At 28.8% G+C, this 19,465-nt stretch overlaps 1 protein-coding gene across 2 annotated transcripts in view; it reads right to left on the reverse strand.

Annotated features, from left to right (window-relative positions):
• LOC142330750 (putative sodium/potassium/calcium exchanger CG1090) overlaps positions 1-15,962 on the reverse strand; it is a 111,487-nt gene extending 95,525 nt beyond the window's left edge. The window contains exon 1 of one of the 2 annotated variants that reach the window (XM_075376212.1): positions 15,832-15,962. The gene's annotated coding sequence lies outside the window, so the exon portion shown is untranslated. Of the gene's footprint in view, positions 1-14,704; positions 14,726-15,831 lie in introns of those variants that run through there. The other variant, XM_075376219.1, reaches the window with a different exon arrangement.
• Positions 15,963-19,465: the final 3,503 nt, after the last annotated feature.

Here is a 19,465-nt window from a genome sequence, read left to right on the forward strand (position 1 = left end):
ACTATGTGAATTGTTTTTTAATAGTTATGTCAACAACATTTCGAAAAAAATGGTGAAATAACCCACTGGGTTGGTCTAATGGTTAAACTCATCACAAATCAGCTGCTTTCAAAGTCGAGAGTTCTAAGGTTCAAATCCTGGTAAAGGCAGTTACTTTTATGTGGATTTGAATACTAGATCATGGATATCGGTGTTCTTTAGTGGTTGGGTTTCAATTAACCTCACATCTCAGGAATGGTCAACCTGAGACTGTACAAGACTACACTTCATTTACATTCATACATATCATACTCACTCATCCTCTGAAGTAATACCTTACAGTGATTCCAGAGACTAAACAGAAAAAGAAGAGAAATGGTAAAATGTTTTTAGTAATCTAGACATGTTTTGAGTGTTTTAATGTGTTATTTTTAAGTGTTTTTAAGTGGCAATGGCCCTTTACACCCTTGCCATCTTGTGTTTCTTTTGGAGTTTTAATATCCCAACATAGTCTTTTATTAGATGATGTAAATTTACAAGACTAGTCTTCTGACTACATTGCAAGTGTTTTTATCTGAATGGGAAAGAAATATTTTTCTTTTTTCTTTTGATGTGGAAAGGGGCTAATAACCAAAGTAGTTGATACCCATTAAATCCTCAACGAGAAAAATGAGTGATTTGTTGCTAGAGCAAAAAAACACTCATAGGAGATCAATGAATAATAGTTTAGTTGATAGTTTAATGAGTAGATTTAAGAATTTTAAACTTAGATATTATAATTTATGTAAAAACACATCTCAAACTAGTTAGGAAAAGAAAACGTGGTAATGAATTAAGTTGATTGGACAAACTCTGAAATCCAAACCTATACGTGTAAAATGACATGATGATCAGGAATACATGATGAGTTGTGGATAATCCACATAGCCTTTGAGAAGTCAATAGAATTCAATAAGCTTTAGTCTCCTCAAAATATCCTACATTTCAAGTAATAAACAATATTTAACAGAAACAATATCAAAACTAGAAAAATTGCTTTGAAATTGTATTAATAGAATCTAGTTGCCAAAAACACAAACTTAATATGTGAACTCAGAAAACATTAATTAGAAGTCATTGCAAATAAAGTTATAAAAAAAAGTTAAAGTGGTGGAAAGTAGAGGAATTAACACATACTGTCAAATAGAAATTATGCATACAATACTTAAATGGATGAAAAAATATCCTCAGGATTTTGATATTAAAATAATGCTCTTGAAATAGAACCAGTGAAGAAGGGTTTTGACTGTCAAGTAAATATAATTCCCAATTGAAATAGACTAAGTATTTTATTAAAAGAGTTGATTTTTTTAAATTTAGTTTTGTTACAACTGATTTAAATATTAACTGGTTGCATAGTTATAATATAATAAAGAATTTAAAAATCTGTTAAGGCTTTCAAATTAAATAATATAGTTCATGATTACAATATGACTGGACTACTAATTTTTCAAAAGCTTTCATTGATTGTATTATAATTAAACCAAAAACTATGTATTACTCAAAAATAGAACATAATCTATTAGATCATATTGGGAAAGAATTCAATTAAAATTGCAGAGAAATAAATACAGGACATAAAATATAAAACAGGAGGAAGCCTTACTGTAAAAAATGAACTGACTTGTAAGTAATCTTTATATTATAGATTGGACAGTGATAACTATAATAGAACTCAAGTCCTGTTACAATATAATAATGATTTTTACTCAATAAGTAAGAAAATTGTAAATAAAAATAATAAGAATCCAAATAAATTTTTAATACCAGATAGAAATATACATATTTTTTTTTAAATGTGTTTAGAAGTACCCACAATTCTAAAATTAGAGTATATCAATGGATTGCAAAAATGTATTTTATTAGAATGTAATAAATCAGTCCACTAATAGGCTGGAAAGACAGTCTGAAAAGTCATAAACAGTAATAATGATTATAGGAAAGAAATAGTTAGTAATACTGTAGAATTAAGATTAAATAACAATTGCTAAAGGAGTATTTTTTTAAATAATTAGTTCTTAATTGATATTAGAAAAGTAAATCGTGACAAAAAATAGTTAAAAGAAGTTTAAAGTAAATAGGATTAGTAGAAGCGGTTTGTTTTATATTCACCTACTGTGAATTAAGTTGAAGCAGTAACTGAAATTAAAAAGTAAATATAGTAGTGAATGGGATGAACTTTCATCTGATCTATTAAAGCAGAGTTATAGACCTATTCTTTCTCTTATGAATCTGATTAACAAAAGTATGGCGCATTTCCAGATTTTCTAAGAATAGCTTTTGTTAGACCAGTTTTAAAGTGTTGTAAATTAGATATAAAAAATTCAAGCCTATTTCTTTATTCTAGTTATAAAGAAAATATCTGAAAGAATCATACAGAAAAAACTATAGATGCATTTGAAAAAAGAAATGAGTTAAATAGTAATTAGTTTTGGTTTCAGAAAGGTGCTGATCCATAATTGATGTTACAATAGAGTTCACTGAAACGTTACTTCATAAATTAGTTTTTAATATCAGAAGGCAGGGTTTTCTTAGAATCAGTGCTTTATATAATATTGACCACATTCTACTTTTACTTGGAACCAGAGGAACGATGTACAGCCATGTCTGAGTAATAGAGAATTTTCTATACTTAGTTCTTTTCTCTAATGATGGAATCACTGAAGAGCTTAATTTCACTTCGAGATAATCAAAGTCTACCACAGATTTCAATGTTGAAGTGAACTTTGTTTATACCGACTTTTGTCTGTATGTACATGACTTACCAAAAATAGCAGATAGTATGCTGATGTCACCATAATCATAATTTGGTGTCATGACGTAAGTCAAATATTCCAAGAAATTAATTTAAATGTAAATTATTTTAAGTATCATTCATTTACAACTTAGTCTTTCCGAAATAAATATATTGAATTTAATGTAGAAAATATTAAATATGAAAATATTTCTACTGAAATATTTTCAGTAGAAACAAAAAAAGATAAGCGTTTCACATCTAAAACTTTTTGGAAATATATTTTAGATACTGAACTCTCCTGGAAAAAGATATATGGTGAGGTAAAGTCAGTTTCCCCTACATGTAAACTCAAATTCTGTAACTTTCTACAACAGAAGGAAATTTGGTTTTGTAGTCGGTAGTCAGCTACAATAATTAGTACTCAACTGTCGTTCAGTTTATTGTTGTATCGGCAATGAGAACAATATTACAACATATAGTACATTTAAGTACAATAACGATTTCACGTGCTTCAGTGTTAGTGGAAAGATAATAATAATACTATTACCATCAGTGAATAATTCCATGAGAGATTACTAATTTCAAATTACCGACCTGTCAACATTTGCGTAAGCTGAAAGTTAATGTGAAAATGTGCTGTAGATAACGGAGGTTCTTCGGAAGTACTTATGAGTAGAATTAATTACTCTTGAAAACAAAAGAATTTGAGAGCCCGCAAAAATCAACTAGAAATAAAGGCTTCCGATAAGCTGGTAATAAAAATTACCAAAAAATAAGATTATGAAAAATTCGAAACGAATTGAAATTTATGTGTCACCGGCCAAAATTACGGTATACACTCCGTGAAGATGATTTTTAAAGGAAGAATGAAATTTTGTTAGGAAATCATTATTTGTTATGAAGCAGAACTTCATTTTTCTAATCTAGTGATGCGGTCTGATGAAGCACGTTTCGAATCGAGTGGCCGAAGTAAACCGTCATAACTGTGTTTATTAGTCTGATGAAAATTTAATGAAGTTGATGTCTGGAGTAAGATCATAAAACAAACCCGATGTTGGAACCTCATTTCTACGACTGAGATATAAAAACAGGAGATTCATATCCTAGAAACTTTAAGAGATATAATCCCGAGCTATTAAATAATTCTTTGTTTAAAATTGATCGTCCTTATATTTGACAGGGAACCTTCTCACTGTCCTTCAGGTGGAGACTATTTCAATCAAACTTCTGCGAACGGGTAGATTGCCTATTGATCACCAATTTGGTGTGATTTGACTCTTTGTTTTTTTTATTCTAAGGCACCGTCACAGATATGGTATTTTCTTTTAACCCATATGACATGAAACCCTCAACCTGTCGATTGAAAATACTTGTACAATTGGTTTTATAAACTGGAACAAATCTTCATTGGAAAAGATGTCTAATTTATGGTTAAATGCTTTCACGAATGTATTAGTTCAGAAACACGATGCTTTTAACATTTCTTTTGATGTGTATTAATCATTAAAAAAATCTGGACACTACATGACTTCCTTGAACGCCTATTAAATTACATATATACATTTTTTTCTGCACTTCATTTAAATGTATTTCATTTGAAAATGAGATACGATCCTCCAATTCTTTAATAAAGTGGACAGTTGTATAATTGCTGAAATATTAGTTTTTATTAACATCAAATATTATTTTTTATTAGCATCAAATATTAGTTTTTATTAACCAAATATTTATACAATTATTAAATCAACAATCTCAAATGAAAGATTAGGATAGAGTAAAAGTCCCTTTATTACTCTTATTACTAGATCAGTATTATTCGTATCTTCGTGAGTTGCTGATTAGCAAAAGTTTCAGATTTCTGTTGTGTCGTATAAATAATAATAAAATTATTCCGTTTTATTGAACTCCTCCTTACTGGTTACAAATGTTAACTTCGACCTTACGGTGTAAAACATTCAGTTTTTATTATTGTATTATTTGGTGAATAATCAAAAATGAAAAAGAAACAATCGTACAGGAAAAAGATAGATAACATGAAGAAATATATCTCAAAAAACGACAAAAAGTGAACATGAAAACGAAGAAAATATTAAGAAAATGTGAAGAATAAAAAAATTAAGGGAAGATGATAAATATAAAGAGGAAGAAAACGTTAAGCCCAAGGGTAGAATAAAAAGATCAAGAGAGGATAATGAATATAAAGAGAGAGAAAATTTGAAAAGTAGAGAACGTGTACACAAATTAAGATCAGAAGAATTATATCAAACTAAAGAGCGATTAAACGACTGGCAACAAAGAACAAATAAACAAAATGATCATCAACTCCGACTGAGGGAGAATATTGTTTGACAATACCAGAAGAGTAATGAACGAAAAGATAATTTTTTTTTGCAATTTATTAAAGGACGGGCATAATGCCGCCTCAGTGTATATGTTGTTCATGTGAGGGTCTGTTTTTCAATTACTCTGTAGTTAACTTTAATGTAGATAAAATTAAACAGACAGTCCAGAATAATTAAATAAAATTAAACAGAAATTAAACTAGAAAATCCAAAAATAATACGATTCTAAATTATAATTTTCAGTTAATATTAAATAATCTGATGTTTCACCAAATCTATTACATATATACACATATGTAGTAATGCCATTAAATTACATATACTCATTTTTGAAAGTCCATATAACTCTACTTCACTAATAACTTCTGATTCTTTTCATTTTTTTTTTTATTGTTATTATTGTAGTATTATTTAATATATTTTTTTTTTTACATTCATGGGTTAATAGAATAAAATTAATCACGGAATTAAATTAATAAATCAATACATTTAAATAAAAAAAAAAGAGTTAAAAAAAATAGTCTGATTCAAACCAATGTGCCTTCCCTTGTAAGATCCATATTTCATTAATTAAAGTTTATTTGGCTATACCTCTGGAACCAATGAAAATAAGTACCACTTATGATATATGGTTGAAAAGCTTTCAGTGAGGGCTTATTACTGCAGTTTAGAAAAAGTCCAAAATCCAAATGTTTGGGAATTTTTAGCTTTTTTGGACACTTTTGGTTTAGTCGATTGCAATCAAAAGAGGTGCACAACTAGATGTTACAACAGTCCTAAATTCAAAATTTCAACATCCTACAGCTAATCGTTATTGAGTTATGTGCGTACATATCGAGATACTTACATACGTACGTACAGACGTCACTAGTCGTACAGACGAATCTAGTCAAAATGGATTCAGGGATGCTCAAAATGGATATTTCCGTTGAACTCTGAAGACCGAAATTTTCGCGATCACAATGCTTCCTTTGCCTCGAACAAGGAAGTAAAAATTAAGAAACTTTTTTATTTTACTGATTTGTCAGTACCAATTTGGATAACTGACTTTTAATTCATCTTGTGTGTAGAATAAATTAAATAAAAGTTCATTTTACGTTTAGATTAAATAGATATATCTTAGATTTAAAAAACAGGCAATACGTGCAGAGAAACTTTTATACAAAATTCAATCCTCAGTATTCTTTATAAGTATCAATTAATCTATTGGCATGGATCAATCGTGATTATGTTTTCTAATTAAATTTTCTTATAAAAACAACCTCTACCTTTTGTACCTGAGGAAATTTAAACTGTTTTTAAAGTCGGAATAAACTAAAGAATTATAAGAAGTATTAAATTTTTTATAATCTATCAATTCCACAAAAAACTAGAAAGCTAATTATTTGGTTAAATGATTTAAAAAAAACCACCTATTTACTCTAATTACCCAGTCATGACAGATTTTTAGTGTGTACTCTGCGTTTTTGTTTTTTTATGTTATTTTATTAAGAAGTTATTTAAATAAAATTTGTTTTTTTTATGTTTCATTATTCTGTCCTAGTATGATGATTTCTTTATTCTCTTTCAGTGTACGTTGTTAAATGGAACTTAAAGCGAATTTAAAATGTATGAGTTCTTTTTAGTTTTTTAAATTGTCAGACTGACTTAGTTTTTTATAACTTATCTAAAAACACGCTTTAGATTGGGATTTTCAAAAACCATATTTTATAATTTCTATCAAATGTTATTTTTATTTTATAAACACTAAGAAAATATAGATCTGTAGTGATTCGTAAGTATTATTTATTTAGTAATAATTTATTATTTTTATTGTGATTGTGTGTGTGTGTGTGTGTGTGTGTGTGTGTGTGTGTGATTCCTCAATATCTAATTATGAAGATGTTTTATAATCAAAATTGTTGACTAGTTTAGAATTTAGATACATTTTTACAAACGTTTCATGAGCGTTTTCTATTTACAAATTCATTTCAATAATTGTTTACCATAGAGTTCATTATCTACATACTCGTAAATATATAGAGAAGATTAAGTAATTCTTAAGATAAACAACAGTTTTTTACAGTAGTTCATTGACTAAATTATTTGTAGGCTTTTGTTATACGAGATGGTGAACCTTTTTACAAATAACAGGTATTTTTAATAAACAGTTCAAATAGTTTAATTGGCATTTAATTATAAATTATAATTTGATTTTTATTAAAATTGATATATAAAGTAATAAGCATACTCTTCTCGTTATTTTTGTTTTTAATAGGTTAAATTAGTATCATTATAAACGTTCTGGTTGCATTGATTTCTCTGGTTAGTGGGTTATTACTCGGTCATATAAATATTAAAAAATAATATTACGAGATAAATTTAATATTGTACTGATACTTCTAATATCTTATTGCACAACGGACGGAAATAAAAACACTTATTTATTTACCCGCGTATCGCTGTGAACTGTGGAATAAGATTTAATGTTGTTCAACCGTTGACACCCCCAATCGCAAATCAAACGGTATGAATGCACGCGTGTGAGATGGATTTAATAATTCGACTTTCCTAAAATAAAATCAATAATTGGATGAAGTTTATCTTTAACGGAATATATTTTCAGCGCTCATAGAAAAGTATTTATTTGTTGTCGTATTATTTTATGCAGCATTATCTTGCTTTGACAATAAAAATTTCAAACAATTTATTAAAAGAACAGACTGTATGTAATCCTTCTTTGTCGATTTAACGACTCGGGCATAACTAAACGGGTATACACAGCAGTCAGCTCAAAGCCTGATTTGACATTACCTGTATTATTATAAGTTGCCACTCAAAGCCTAGAAGGTTCCGAGTACGAGGTTGTTACCGCATAAAGGAGAATACGGATCGCCGTGAAATGATGTTAGATATCGATGATCTGGTTGTATAAGTTTTTAAAATGTAACAGAAAAATTAATATCTGCGACTTCCTTCTTAGTTCACGAGGTAATTTTCACTGAAAAGCAAAATGTAAATGTCATCATACGATTCCAAACAAAATGAATACGAAACACAAACGGTATGTGAATTCATATACATTTATGTATAATGCAATCAGCAATAAAGTTCTCGGTTTTTTCTCAAGACCAGATATTATTGTTATTTATTTTCATATATATTATTTACGATTAAAAATCAGATATATAAATTCAAAAATTTGAAAAATTCTAATTATTTAGGATTTATAATTGTTATATGTAAATAGATCTTTCAGTTTTTTAAATTATTCAGAAGTACAAACTAGTCGAGAAAACAATTCCATTATCCTTCAAACTATTAGGAAATATGTTTTTTGTCAGTAAAAAATCTATTTTTCGCTTTGTAGCTAGAGGATTTTTGGGAAAACTACTGCACACTAAGTTTAACAAATTATCATACATTCAATTACAAGCCAGAACAATTTATACAATATTAAAATGAGAGGTGGATATGATTTAAAAGATGATCGATTTGCTTTCAGAAAATGCACGGGAATATCGTAAGCATTTTCACATCTCACACTTATTTTAGAATGCTAAAGAATAGCAAAAGATGTCTAAACGGCTATATAGATCTTGAAAAACATTCGATAATAGAGAATATGATAGAGCGAATTTTAAATTTTATGAAAATTAAGAAATTAAATAATAATAATAATTACTTAATAATTAAAAAGTAATAATAATTAATAATTTCAGAGAAACAAAAATTGTTCATCGTTTATACTATAATAAGTCGACAAGAAGAAAGGCAAACCGCATTTCAGAAAGAGTTCGGATAACGATGTAGACTAGTCCCATTGCTTTTTAATTTGTACATAAAAATAATAAACAAAAGAAAATCTTAAGCAATTATAAGCGCCCAGTGATAAAAAACTAAAACGTTTCATTCTTTGATGATATGATTATTTGGACCGAAACAAAAATATGTTAAAAGTAACGACGGTAGAGATATATTGCCGAGTAAGACATTTAATTTAATGGACTAAATTATCTGATAGTAAGTTAAATATTAAAAAGGAGAATGCAGTACCAGAAGTCGGATGGTTTTGTTATTTAGGTTGTAAAAGTAATTATAAAATACGAAACAATTTTAAAAAATACCAAAATGAAACAGACCTAAGCCTGAAGATAGTTTACGCAGAAAATATATACAGAGTGTTCCGGTAGGATTTTGCTAAACTTTACAGGCGTATTTCTCTCATTAAAATAACGAAAAAAGTTTATTTTTTCCATACGGGTCTCTAAACGCTTCTTTAGCGAGTTACGGATAGTGAAAAATTTCACCCCGATTTCTGCTCCTCCGCTGAAATGAAGCCCTACTGAAATTCTGGGAAAATAAATTGAGGAAGAATTTAGTGGTTTCTTATGGTTTTTGACCTGAAAATCCTTTTAATATGGGTTACAGAACTGAATCCCCATTATTTTCGGCGAAATATGGAGTAATAAACAAAAGATTTGAGTTGAAAAACACAGTTTTTTTAGCTTTGGCGTAAAATAGCTTTATTAAATTGTCAGTAAATATTGTGAGAATTTAATTCTGAGAAAATTGATGTAAATAAAGTTAATAAAAAATAAATAATACTGCAAGAAAATAATTTATCCTTTAATGCAAACAATATGTACCGATATAAAAAATGCTGAATTACAACTTTAGACTAAAACGAACTATTATTAAATAAAATTGTAAAACAAATCAAACTTCTAAAGCCAAATAAAATAACATAAGTTATTCTTAAATTACATCAAATGTTCAAAATGTCTGCCATCAACTTGAAAACACATTTCAGCATGGCGAGTTATAGATGAGATAGCATTTTCTAGTATTCTTGGGTTGTTTTTGATTTTTTTCAATGACCCGCGTGATTCTTTATAAAAGTTCATTTACATTTTCTGATTTTTATGAATACACTAACCCTTTCATATATTCCCACAAAAATAAATCCAAAGAATTCATCTCAGGTGATCTACATGGACATAGATGAGATCCATTTCGACCGATCCAGCGGTTAGAAAATGCTTTATTCAGATAATGAATAACATGACCGTAAAAATTGGATGGTGCTCCATCGAGTTAAAAATACATATAAATTCTTGTACTAAGTGGAACATCCTCTAAAAGGATCGACAGCTCATTTTGAAGAAAGTTCAGGTAACCGTTACCTGTGCGTATACCGTTGCAAATGTGAGGTCCGATAAGAACATTACCCGTTATCATAGACATTTAATAAAAAGTGTTTCTTCATCGTAAATAATATCAGTGATTGAAGCACGTTTTGTAAGAACCACTGACAATAAATCAGCCGCAGATTGTAATCAACTTCAAGATATTGAACCGGTTGATGATATGAATAGAGACCTTCATTGTGTAATATCCGCCATCTACTATTGCTTTGATAATCTACAAGTACTAGCAGTTGGATTTCGCTCTATCATACGTAAAATCTGCTGATTCGCATTTGTTCAGATGTTACATTAAATGATTCGCTTTCCCTTAGGTGCCTGTGAGTATCTCCAAATACTTGCCGGTTAGGAATGTTTCGATTGCAAAATCTCCGACAACATTTTTCAACGGCGCGTGTAGAATTGTTGTTACAAAAATTATAAAAGAAATGAATGTCGGCATATTCCTGATTTTTAAACTTATACTGTATTTCTTCTTTTACTACAGAACAAATCACTTTCTAATTATCATCAATAGCTTTTAAAATCGGTGCAAATGAACTTCTTAAATACACATACGCGTAAATCACACTTTACAAAATAAATAAAATTTTATACTGAAAATTAACTTCTCAATAATGAAGTCTTACTTATTCCTGAAGCAAAATTGGATCATAATCACAAAAATGTTTGAAAATTTTGTTTGTGGAGCTTTGCTCTCTGGGAAATTAAACACAGACTAATAATTTCGAACAGTATTATAGCGCCGCTAGTGGGGAATTAAATGTATTAATGATTAAGAAATATAATATTGCAGGGAGACAAATATGTATTAAAGTAATTTTTCTGTTATTGTTTCATATGAAAGTACAACTAAATCTCTGTTGTGGGATGTTGTTCGTAGATAATTTACAACAATTTTTCAAAAATTAATTTATCGATTTAATCGATAATTTTTATTTATTTATTGATAATTTAACAAATTTATTTTACGCCAAAGCCAAAAAAGTGTATTACTCAATTCAATTTGTTTGTTTATTACACCCTATTTCGTAGAAAATAATCGCAATACAGTTCTGAGACCGATTTTAAAAAACCTTTCGTCAAAGATCATAAGACACCACTAAATTCGCTCTTACCTTCCCAGAATTTTAGTAGGGATTTATTTCAGCGGAGGAGCAAATCAAGGCGAAACTTTCACTAACCATCGTTCGCTAACGAAGCGTTTTCGGGCCCATGTTTATGTGAACTTTTTTCATTATTTTAATGAGAAATACGCCTATAAAGTTTAGCAGAATCCTCCGAGACACCTGTGTATTGATTTTAATAGACCAAACATTATACAGAATCTCTTTAAAATATTTTATATGGAGTGTAGTGCTTTGTGGCAGTTGAACGCCAGCCGTAGGAGAAGTCAGAATAACAAAGAATAAAAACTTTCGAGATTTTGTATTAAATGTAATATTGAAAATTTGGTGAGTTGAAGGTTTGACGAGTGAAAAAGAGAAAAGTTTGTGGTAGAGCAGCTTACAAAAAATCTGAATTTGGTAGCACACATGGCGTTTGAATTTGGTTAAGAAAGAGGTGTAGAAAATATTAAAATAAATAACTACATATGCAGGTTAAATAAATAAACATTAATTGTAGGTTTGTGCTTAGGCTTAAATTTGAGGGAAAATCCTAAGATATTTTGTTATTTTTTTACAGCGGAGTTCTTAGTTATTATCGTAACAGATAGAACTCAGGAATAAAAAACATCCATCGCCTCTCTTTTAAGACTGCTTCTTTCTCGTTTATGGGGTGAACTACTATGCTTTTAATTTTTTCCATTTATAATTTAACAAAACTGAATTATAGCATCGATTTTTGTACTTTTCTTGTTAAGAAGGTTTTTTCTATCAATATTTTTTTCAAAATTCATTAGTTATTTTTTTTTGTTTTTTTATAAAAATGTAAGTCAGAAAAAACTTCTTTATAAAAAAATCATTTCTTTAATCGAATGGAGTGTGATAATATACTGTTGTGTACTCTAATCCCGTTTATCATCGTAAAAGTCATTTACCATCGTAGAAAACCAGAACTTAAGTTCCTGTAGTAAACTTAAATAAATATATTTATCAAATCTTTACCGGTAACCTTTTTTTTATAGTACAGTCACCAGCGACGTGACGGTTTCTAATTGATTTTACCACAGATGTTTAGGACATTAACGAAACTTGAGACTCACGATCGGTATCTTTAAAATAAATTTACACTAATAGGGGAGATTAATACGCTTTTATACCGTAGTAATTAACTTGTTGCCTATCCAAAAATTCTAACCTTTATTAAACCGATTTGATTTTAAATTAATTTAATTTTTTCGAGCTTAATTAATTGTGGGATTGTTTAAAAAATGCCAAGTGTAAGCAGCGATTCGTGTCTCGGTATTTCGGTATATTAATCTTTTACTGTACTAAACCCGAGTTGACTTGTTTAATTTAGACAATTAAATGTTAAAATTAATTCATTAGGTGTATTCATTTATTCAATAAATATTCATATAATCACTTAGAAACGTTTAAGACAGGAAGTTATATAATTACTATTAGGGCGATGATAAAAAAACATAATTAAAATCAAAGTTCATGACTGTATTAAGTGTAACTTAAAATACATCAGGAAAACAATTTTCTGATATCCGCTAGCGCGTATGATTGTATGAGTGAGTGTGTGTGTGTGTATATATATATATATATATATATATATATATGTGTGTGTGTGTGTGTGTGTGTGTGTGTGTATTGGTGGAATTGTTCTACATTGACTAATAAAAAGGTAAACCGCGTTATTTCTATTTGTAATAACACAACTATTTATTACAATTACAAATAGAAATTACTATTTATTACAATTTTTATGTAAAGATATATTAAATTTATTTAACAAAGCTTGTAGTAAAATAATAATAATAATAATAATAACTATTATTATTATTAAATATTTTAATTGCTTAGAAGTACCAGCCGAAGCCATTCGGAAATGTCGCTTTTGCAGGAAGGCGTTTGAACTTACTTTTTACTAAAATATAAAAATTATTAAATTATTGGAGTTTGTGTATAGAATGAAGTTAGTGAAAAAGATCATAGGTATATGTTTCAAAACAAAAAATGTAGAGGCGAATGTACATCTCAGGAAAATAAAGATCTGATCTGGACCCACATAACTTCCTTGTACGCCTATTAAATTACAAATACAATTTTTTTAAATGAAAAGTACATAAAATTTTATTTCATTAATAACTTCTGATATTTTTTCATACATATATATTTTATTGTTATGGAATTATTTATTGTAATTTTTTTTACAGTCCGAAGTTAATAATTATTAATAAATCAATATATTTAAAAAAGTTAAAAAAATATATTTTAAAAGTTAAGATGATGAAGTTGGATTTGAACCGATGTGCTTTCCCCTGGTAAGATCCAAATATTGCAATAATTAGATTTTTCATTTGGCTATAATTCTGGAACCAATGAAAATAAATACTACTAACGATACATTGTTGAAAAGCTCTCAATGAGAGCTTAATACTGCAGTTAACAAAAAGTTCAAAATCCTATTTTTTTGGATTTTGGGCTTTTTGAATTTTTGGAATTTTTTTGGATTTTGGTTCAGTGGATTGCAATTAAAAGGGGAGGTGCACAACTAGATGTTACAACAGTCCTAAATCCAAAATTTCAACATCCTACGGCTAATCCTTTTTAAGTTATGCGAGATACATAAATACGCCGAAACTAGTCAAAATGGATTCAGGAATGGTCAAAATGGATGGATATTTCGTTGAAATCTGAAAACCTAAAGTTTTTCGCGATCGCAATACTTCCTTTACTTCTTACAAGGAAGTAAAAATTTCAAATCCGAATAGCAAAAACCAGCTTACACGATTTTTATAGAATTTCACTTCGTTCACAGAACACATTTCTGCACACAATTTTAGCATAAGAAAACTACTCGTACATTACCAAAATTATTTAATAATTATTATTCTTTTGCCTTTAGTTATTTGTTAAAAATTTTTTATATTTCAAAACTGAATTTTTTAAGTGATTCTTTGAGTCTGATAAAAATTCACTTCCTTTATTGTTGTGCCGAATAAATATTTCTGCTTGTATTTTTCTTGTTTGGAGGCAAATTTTAACAAATTATTGAATTAAAAAATCACTTTTCATTTTATCGTGCTGTACATTACCGGCTGCCATTTTAAAATAGTGGTCATAATTACCTAATATCGCTGCAATGTCGAATTCTTATACATCAGTCTATAAAATAAAATAATACTAAAACTTTTATAAAAAAGGATTATTATTGTTCACTAAATGTACACTAACTTGTACATAAACATATACTAATTCTCAGCTAAGTGTAAAAGGAATAAGTTACCTAATTTTCCTAACTATTACCTTTTATTTTTTTAAATTATTTTCAAATGACGTTTAATTTTGAATAATCCCAAAATTATAAGACGTCTCTAAATAATGGTTATTTTTTAGTCATTTATTCTTCAAATGTTATTTTCACCTTCCCTCCACCCACAGACAATGAGCTACTCCATACACCTGAATGTAAAATAATAAAATAAAATGAATTAGTTCTTTAAAAATAAAATAAAATTTTCCAAAAAGTATGCGGTAACTCTATAAAAAATATTCTAGACGTATATTTTTACTACCGTTTACTTTACAATCCATTGGTTATTTCTTTAAATTCGGTTTACAGAAAATAACCAGTACAATTTGATATTTTTATTAAAATATAAAAAGAACTTACGCAGTTAATGTTTGCTTTGAAGTACAGTGTTTATTTGGCATTTTTGATTCTGAAGAAACCTTTTTAAAACATTTTAGATTGTTAAATACAAAATCACGTAAGATCGTGATAATCTTTTCTTTAATGCAGATCCATTTATTTTATTTAGACATTTAGAATAATCAACCTGAAATTTTCTATTGAAAATAAATTGTAATTATATAGAATTTATTACAATTACAATTTTCATTTAATTATATAGAATCAGTATATATTGACTTGAAGAAAAAATATCATTACAACAATAAAAGTTTGAACCGTCTTTGATACGCTAATTATTTTCCTTTTCTTTTATTTTCAACGAACATCATTAGTTTCAACGTATTTCCTTTATAAGCTATGTAATAAGATAATTTATTTGATATATATATATATATATATATATATATATATATTAAATCCTAAAATAATGAAATATTCTGTTTAATCAAATTATGGAAAGCTTTTGGGTACATATTTTCTACAAAATATTAAACTTTAATTTTCTACATCTATGACAAGAAATTAAATATCAGTTACACGCTTTTCAAACAAATAATTTTATAATTTGACATTTATAAGTTAAAATTAAGTTTAATAAATGCGTGCACTGATTGTCATAATAATAATAATAATAATAATATTGTAGTAATGGACTTGACCGACACTCGACGACAGGTATAAACTATTACTATGCTATATTATAATATTAATTACACGTTATTTTTGGTTAGTGTTGTACCTTGCCCGTCGCAGACTGATGGCCGGTCTCGGTCACACACGCAATTTTAAGTTGTGTCAGCGATCCGAATATAAAGATGTTAGGGGAAGACGGTGTCCAGTAGGCAACATTTATGTAACTGTCATCGATCGGTGCCGAGGCCCGCGCGCGGTTCTGGGTTGATACTGTCGCCAGAAATAAAAGGGGGTTTGCGCATGCGTTTTCGTAGAGAACCCCCCCGATTGAGCTAATCGTTACCTACTCCCGCAATCGAATCAAAACCCGCCAACCGTTTTCCTCCCCCCCACTCCCGCCGATTTCCTGTCACTTATCAATGAATATCATTATTGACGCGAATAATTGTGTATTGAAGAAATGAACTATTGAAGATAATCACCGTTCCGTAAATCGATGTTACAACTCAAAAAAACCGACATTACCTTTCCCTTTACGAAAGCGCAAAGAATGAATGAAACGCAATAACCCACTCCTTCGTAACATGAAACATAAAAGTGTTTCTTTTAAAAGCAAATCGGTATGCCCATCGTATCGGCTTAACACGGATTTTGACGTCATAAATAATAAAATGTATATTTTTCTTCTAAAAATTACAAAATTGGATCGGATTGGTTTCATTAATTACTTACAAAAAAATAGCTATCACATACTCATGCGCATAAATACCTTTTTCCTTAATATTGAACTGTAAAAAGATTATGTTTATCAAAGAATCATTTTTAATCGGTTTATGAGTTTTAATTAAATAATCGACGAGGTAAAAAAGACGACCTATGAAAAATTAAATAAAATATTAAATTATGTTACGATCCCCTCCATAATAAATGGACTTCTCTTAAAGAAGACGTAATTGTATTTTTTGATAATGATTTTGATTACTATTTATAAAGTTATTCATCCTTTTATCTACTCTCCAATAACCTTTCTCATTTATAATTTAAAATTAAGCAGAATTACGTTAATTTTAATATACTACATAATATTTCACAATGAAAGATCAATTAATAAATAACCGAAATATATATTTTACAGTTAATAAAGATACTAAGAGATTCACTGAATGTTGTAATAACCACAATTATTAGGCTTATCAAAAAATTATATGCCCCTTATAATACGCAGTAATCTTATGTATTTCATATTTTTACATTTCTTCGTTCTAAAACGGGTATATACGAGTAACATCAAACATAAGAAATAATTTTTGCTTACATAAGTTAAATATCGTAAAAACTAAGACCGCCAAATTTTTTCCGATTACAAACCGAACGCTTTTGTGGATATACGACGAAAATTTGGTACACGGCAACATACTTGTTAATTAGATTTATTTCCCTACATTCCTTCTTTTATGTGATAAATTCCAGACATAGTTCAAATAATTAAATGGACATTTTAAGTAACACACACTCAGGCATTAAATATTACTTTAATTAAAGTTACGAGAACAGCATTATCCGGGAACGAAAACAAGTTTGAGTTTGCTAACTTGTTAGATAGTCGAGTTGAAATAATACAACGTTATGAATAAATTATTGTAAAACCAGTAGGTCGTAAGAAACATTTCTCGATGTAGATTCAGTCACTGGAAAAACATTACAAAAATATCTGTCAACTAAATATGGTTTAAAATTATAATAGTAATAAGAATAAAGTACGCAACCTAAATTAAAGTACTACATAAATCAAATGCAGTTGCAGAAAATCAATAGCAGGGGAGGTGAGATACTAAGAAGACGGTTTAACCAGATGAGTTGGTTTGAGGAGTGCAGAATAATGGAATTGTAACGGTCATAACAAATGTACAGGAAAGCTGGTGTAATTTCACAGATATTAAGCAATTGAAATAGCCTATTGAAAATGAATGAAAATATACAACCGACGAGATTTCTGATTAATTCATATTACCGTGATAAATACGAAGAGCTACTACTTTAATGGATGGAGAAGTTATTTTTGTTATTTAAAAGAGGAATTAAGCGAGAAAATTTGAGCGACCGGAAACCTTCGAATAAACAACGTAAAAACATCTCAATTTCAGGAAATAGCTGCAGCAATTTTTGTTTTCATTCTTTGCTAAATAATTTGCCTAAATCCCATGTTATTAAATCTAATTTCTACCGTTAACTCTCGGAAAAGTTATGAAAAATGGGCCTTAGAAAAATTGAAATAAATCAGCTACTCTGGACAGAATTTTCTTTAACGAAATCGGAAAATACAGGCAGCATTCGTTTTCTTTTTTTAGGATATCAAAACTGAAGGTTTGTTATTAATACCATTTTCCAGACTCGTAATCTCTAAAATGCGCAGTTAAATAATTAACTGAGATAATAAAGCCTCCAAAATAAAGACGTTCACTAATATCACAAATCCATCTAATTCTTACGCAAATATTTCGGACCGCAATTAGCTCGTTACTTTATTTTAAGGTAATACAACGTTTAAACAGATTGCAAGCCATATTAGAGTTAGACAGTCAATTTAGTCAGGTATCGGTGACGATTTAGAGACAAAGCCCCGTAACGGCATAATTTATCCCGCTGACAAAAGACGAAACCCATTAATTCAAGTCTGACTAAAAAACCTTTAATTGAATGCAAGCCCCGTGATCGGCAACATAACTAAACATCGATAGGTTATGATAGGTAATCATCGATAACCTATGTGTACAGGTTGTGGAAGTGTATATTTACTGCCTTGTGGAGGTACTATTCATTATGAATTACAATTAGAATATTCTTAAACTCTCGATCGGTAGTTGAGACCGCAACAGAAATAATATAAAGAAGATACAACAACCTATTAACAGAGTCATGCATTATCAAGTTAAGAGACACTACGCCTCAAAACAGTGCAGTTAGTATTCAGTTTTGATCTAAAAAAAACTATACTTACACGCGGTTCTGTTGTACACTGTTTGTATTTAACATTTTCTTGAATTTAAAAAAAAATTATGATTCATCTTTAAAATGATTAATTATAATGTCAGTGACGTATCTGGCATATAACTAATTTTACAATTAATATCTCCCTTCAGACAGAAAATATTTCTATAATTATCTGCTCACAGTAGATAAGTAAGATGATCAGGGCTTATAATATTACAAGTATCATCTTTTGAATTACGAAATAATCAAAAACAAACGATCACTTTCTAAACGTTGTCTTCAAATCCTTCTTTCAAATTTATACCATATTTTCAAACGATAGATATTATTACTCACAAATTTCCAGGGTTAAGAGCCGCAATTATTTTCAGCTACAAAATTGATTATTTACAGCTATCCTATTATTATGGCTTTCTGAGTAAGTTTGGTAAACGTTTAAAGGGAAGTGCGACATGCAGGCATTGGCTTTAGAAATGACAGTAACTGTGGCTACATTATTTCCCAGAACCCGGATCACTAAAAGAGTAACGCTACCGTTGTACCCTAGTATGGCTTAGATATTTTTTGCTATACCGCTTTTACAATTTCGGCGTTTTCGTCAAAACGTGTAATTTATTCTTGAGCGGGATGAAAATTTTAAAAAGAATTGCTTATCGACATATTTATGATGGTCTTAATATCTGTAACTTTTCGTGAATCCTTTTAGTTATTAATTCTTGTTTCATATAAACTTTTACATATAACGATAT

Source organism: Lycorma delicatula, chromosome 1 (genome assembly GCF_047948215.1).
Source record: "Lycorma delicatula isolate Av1 chromosome 1, ASM4794821v1, whole genome shotgun sequence".
In the NCBI taxonomy this organism is placed as follows: domain Eukaryota; kingdom Metazoa; phylum Arthropoda; class Insecta; order Hemiptera; family Fulgoridae; genus Lycorma; species Lycorma delicatula.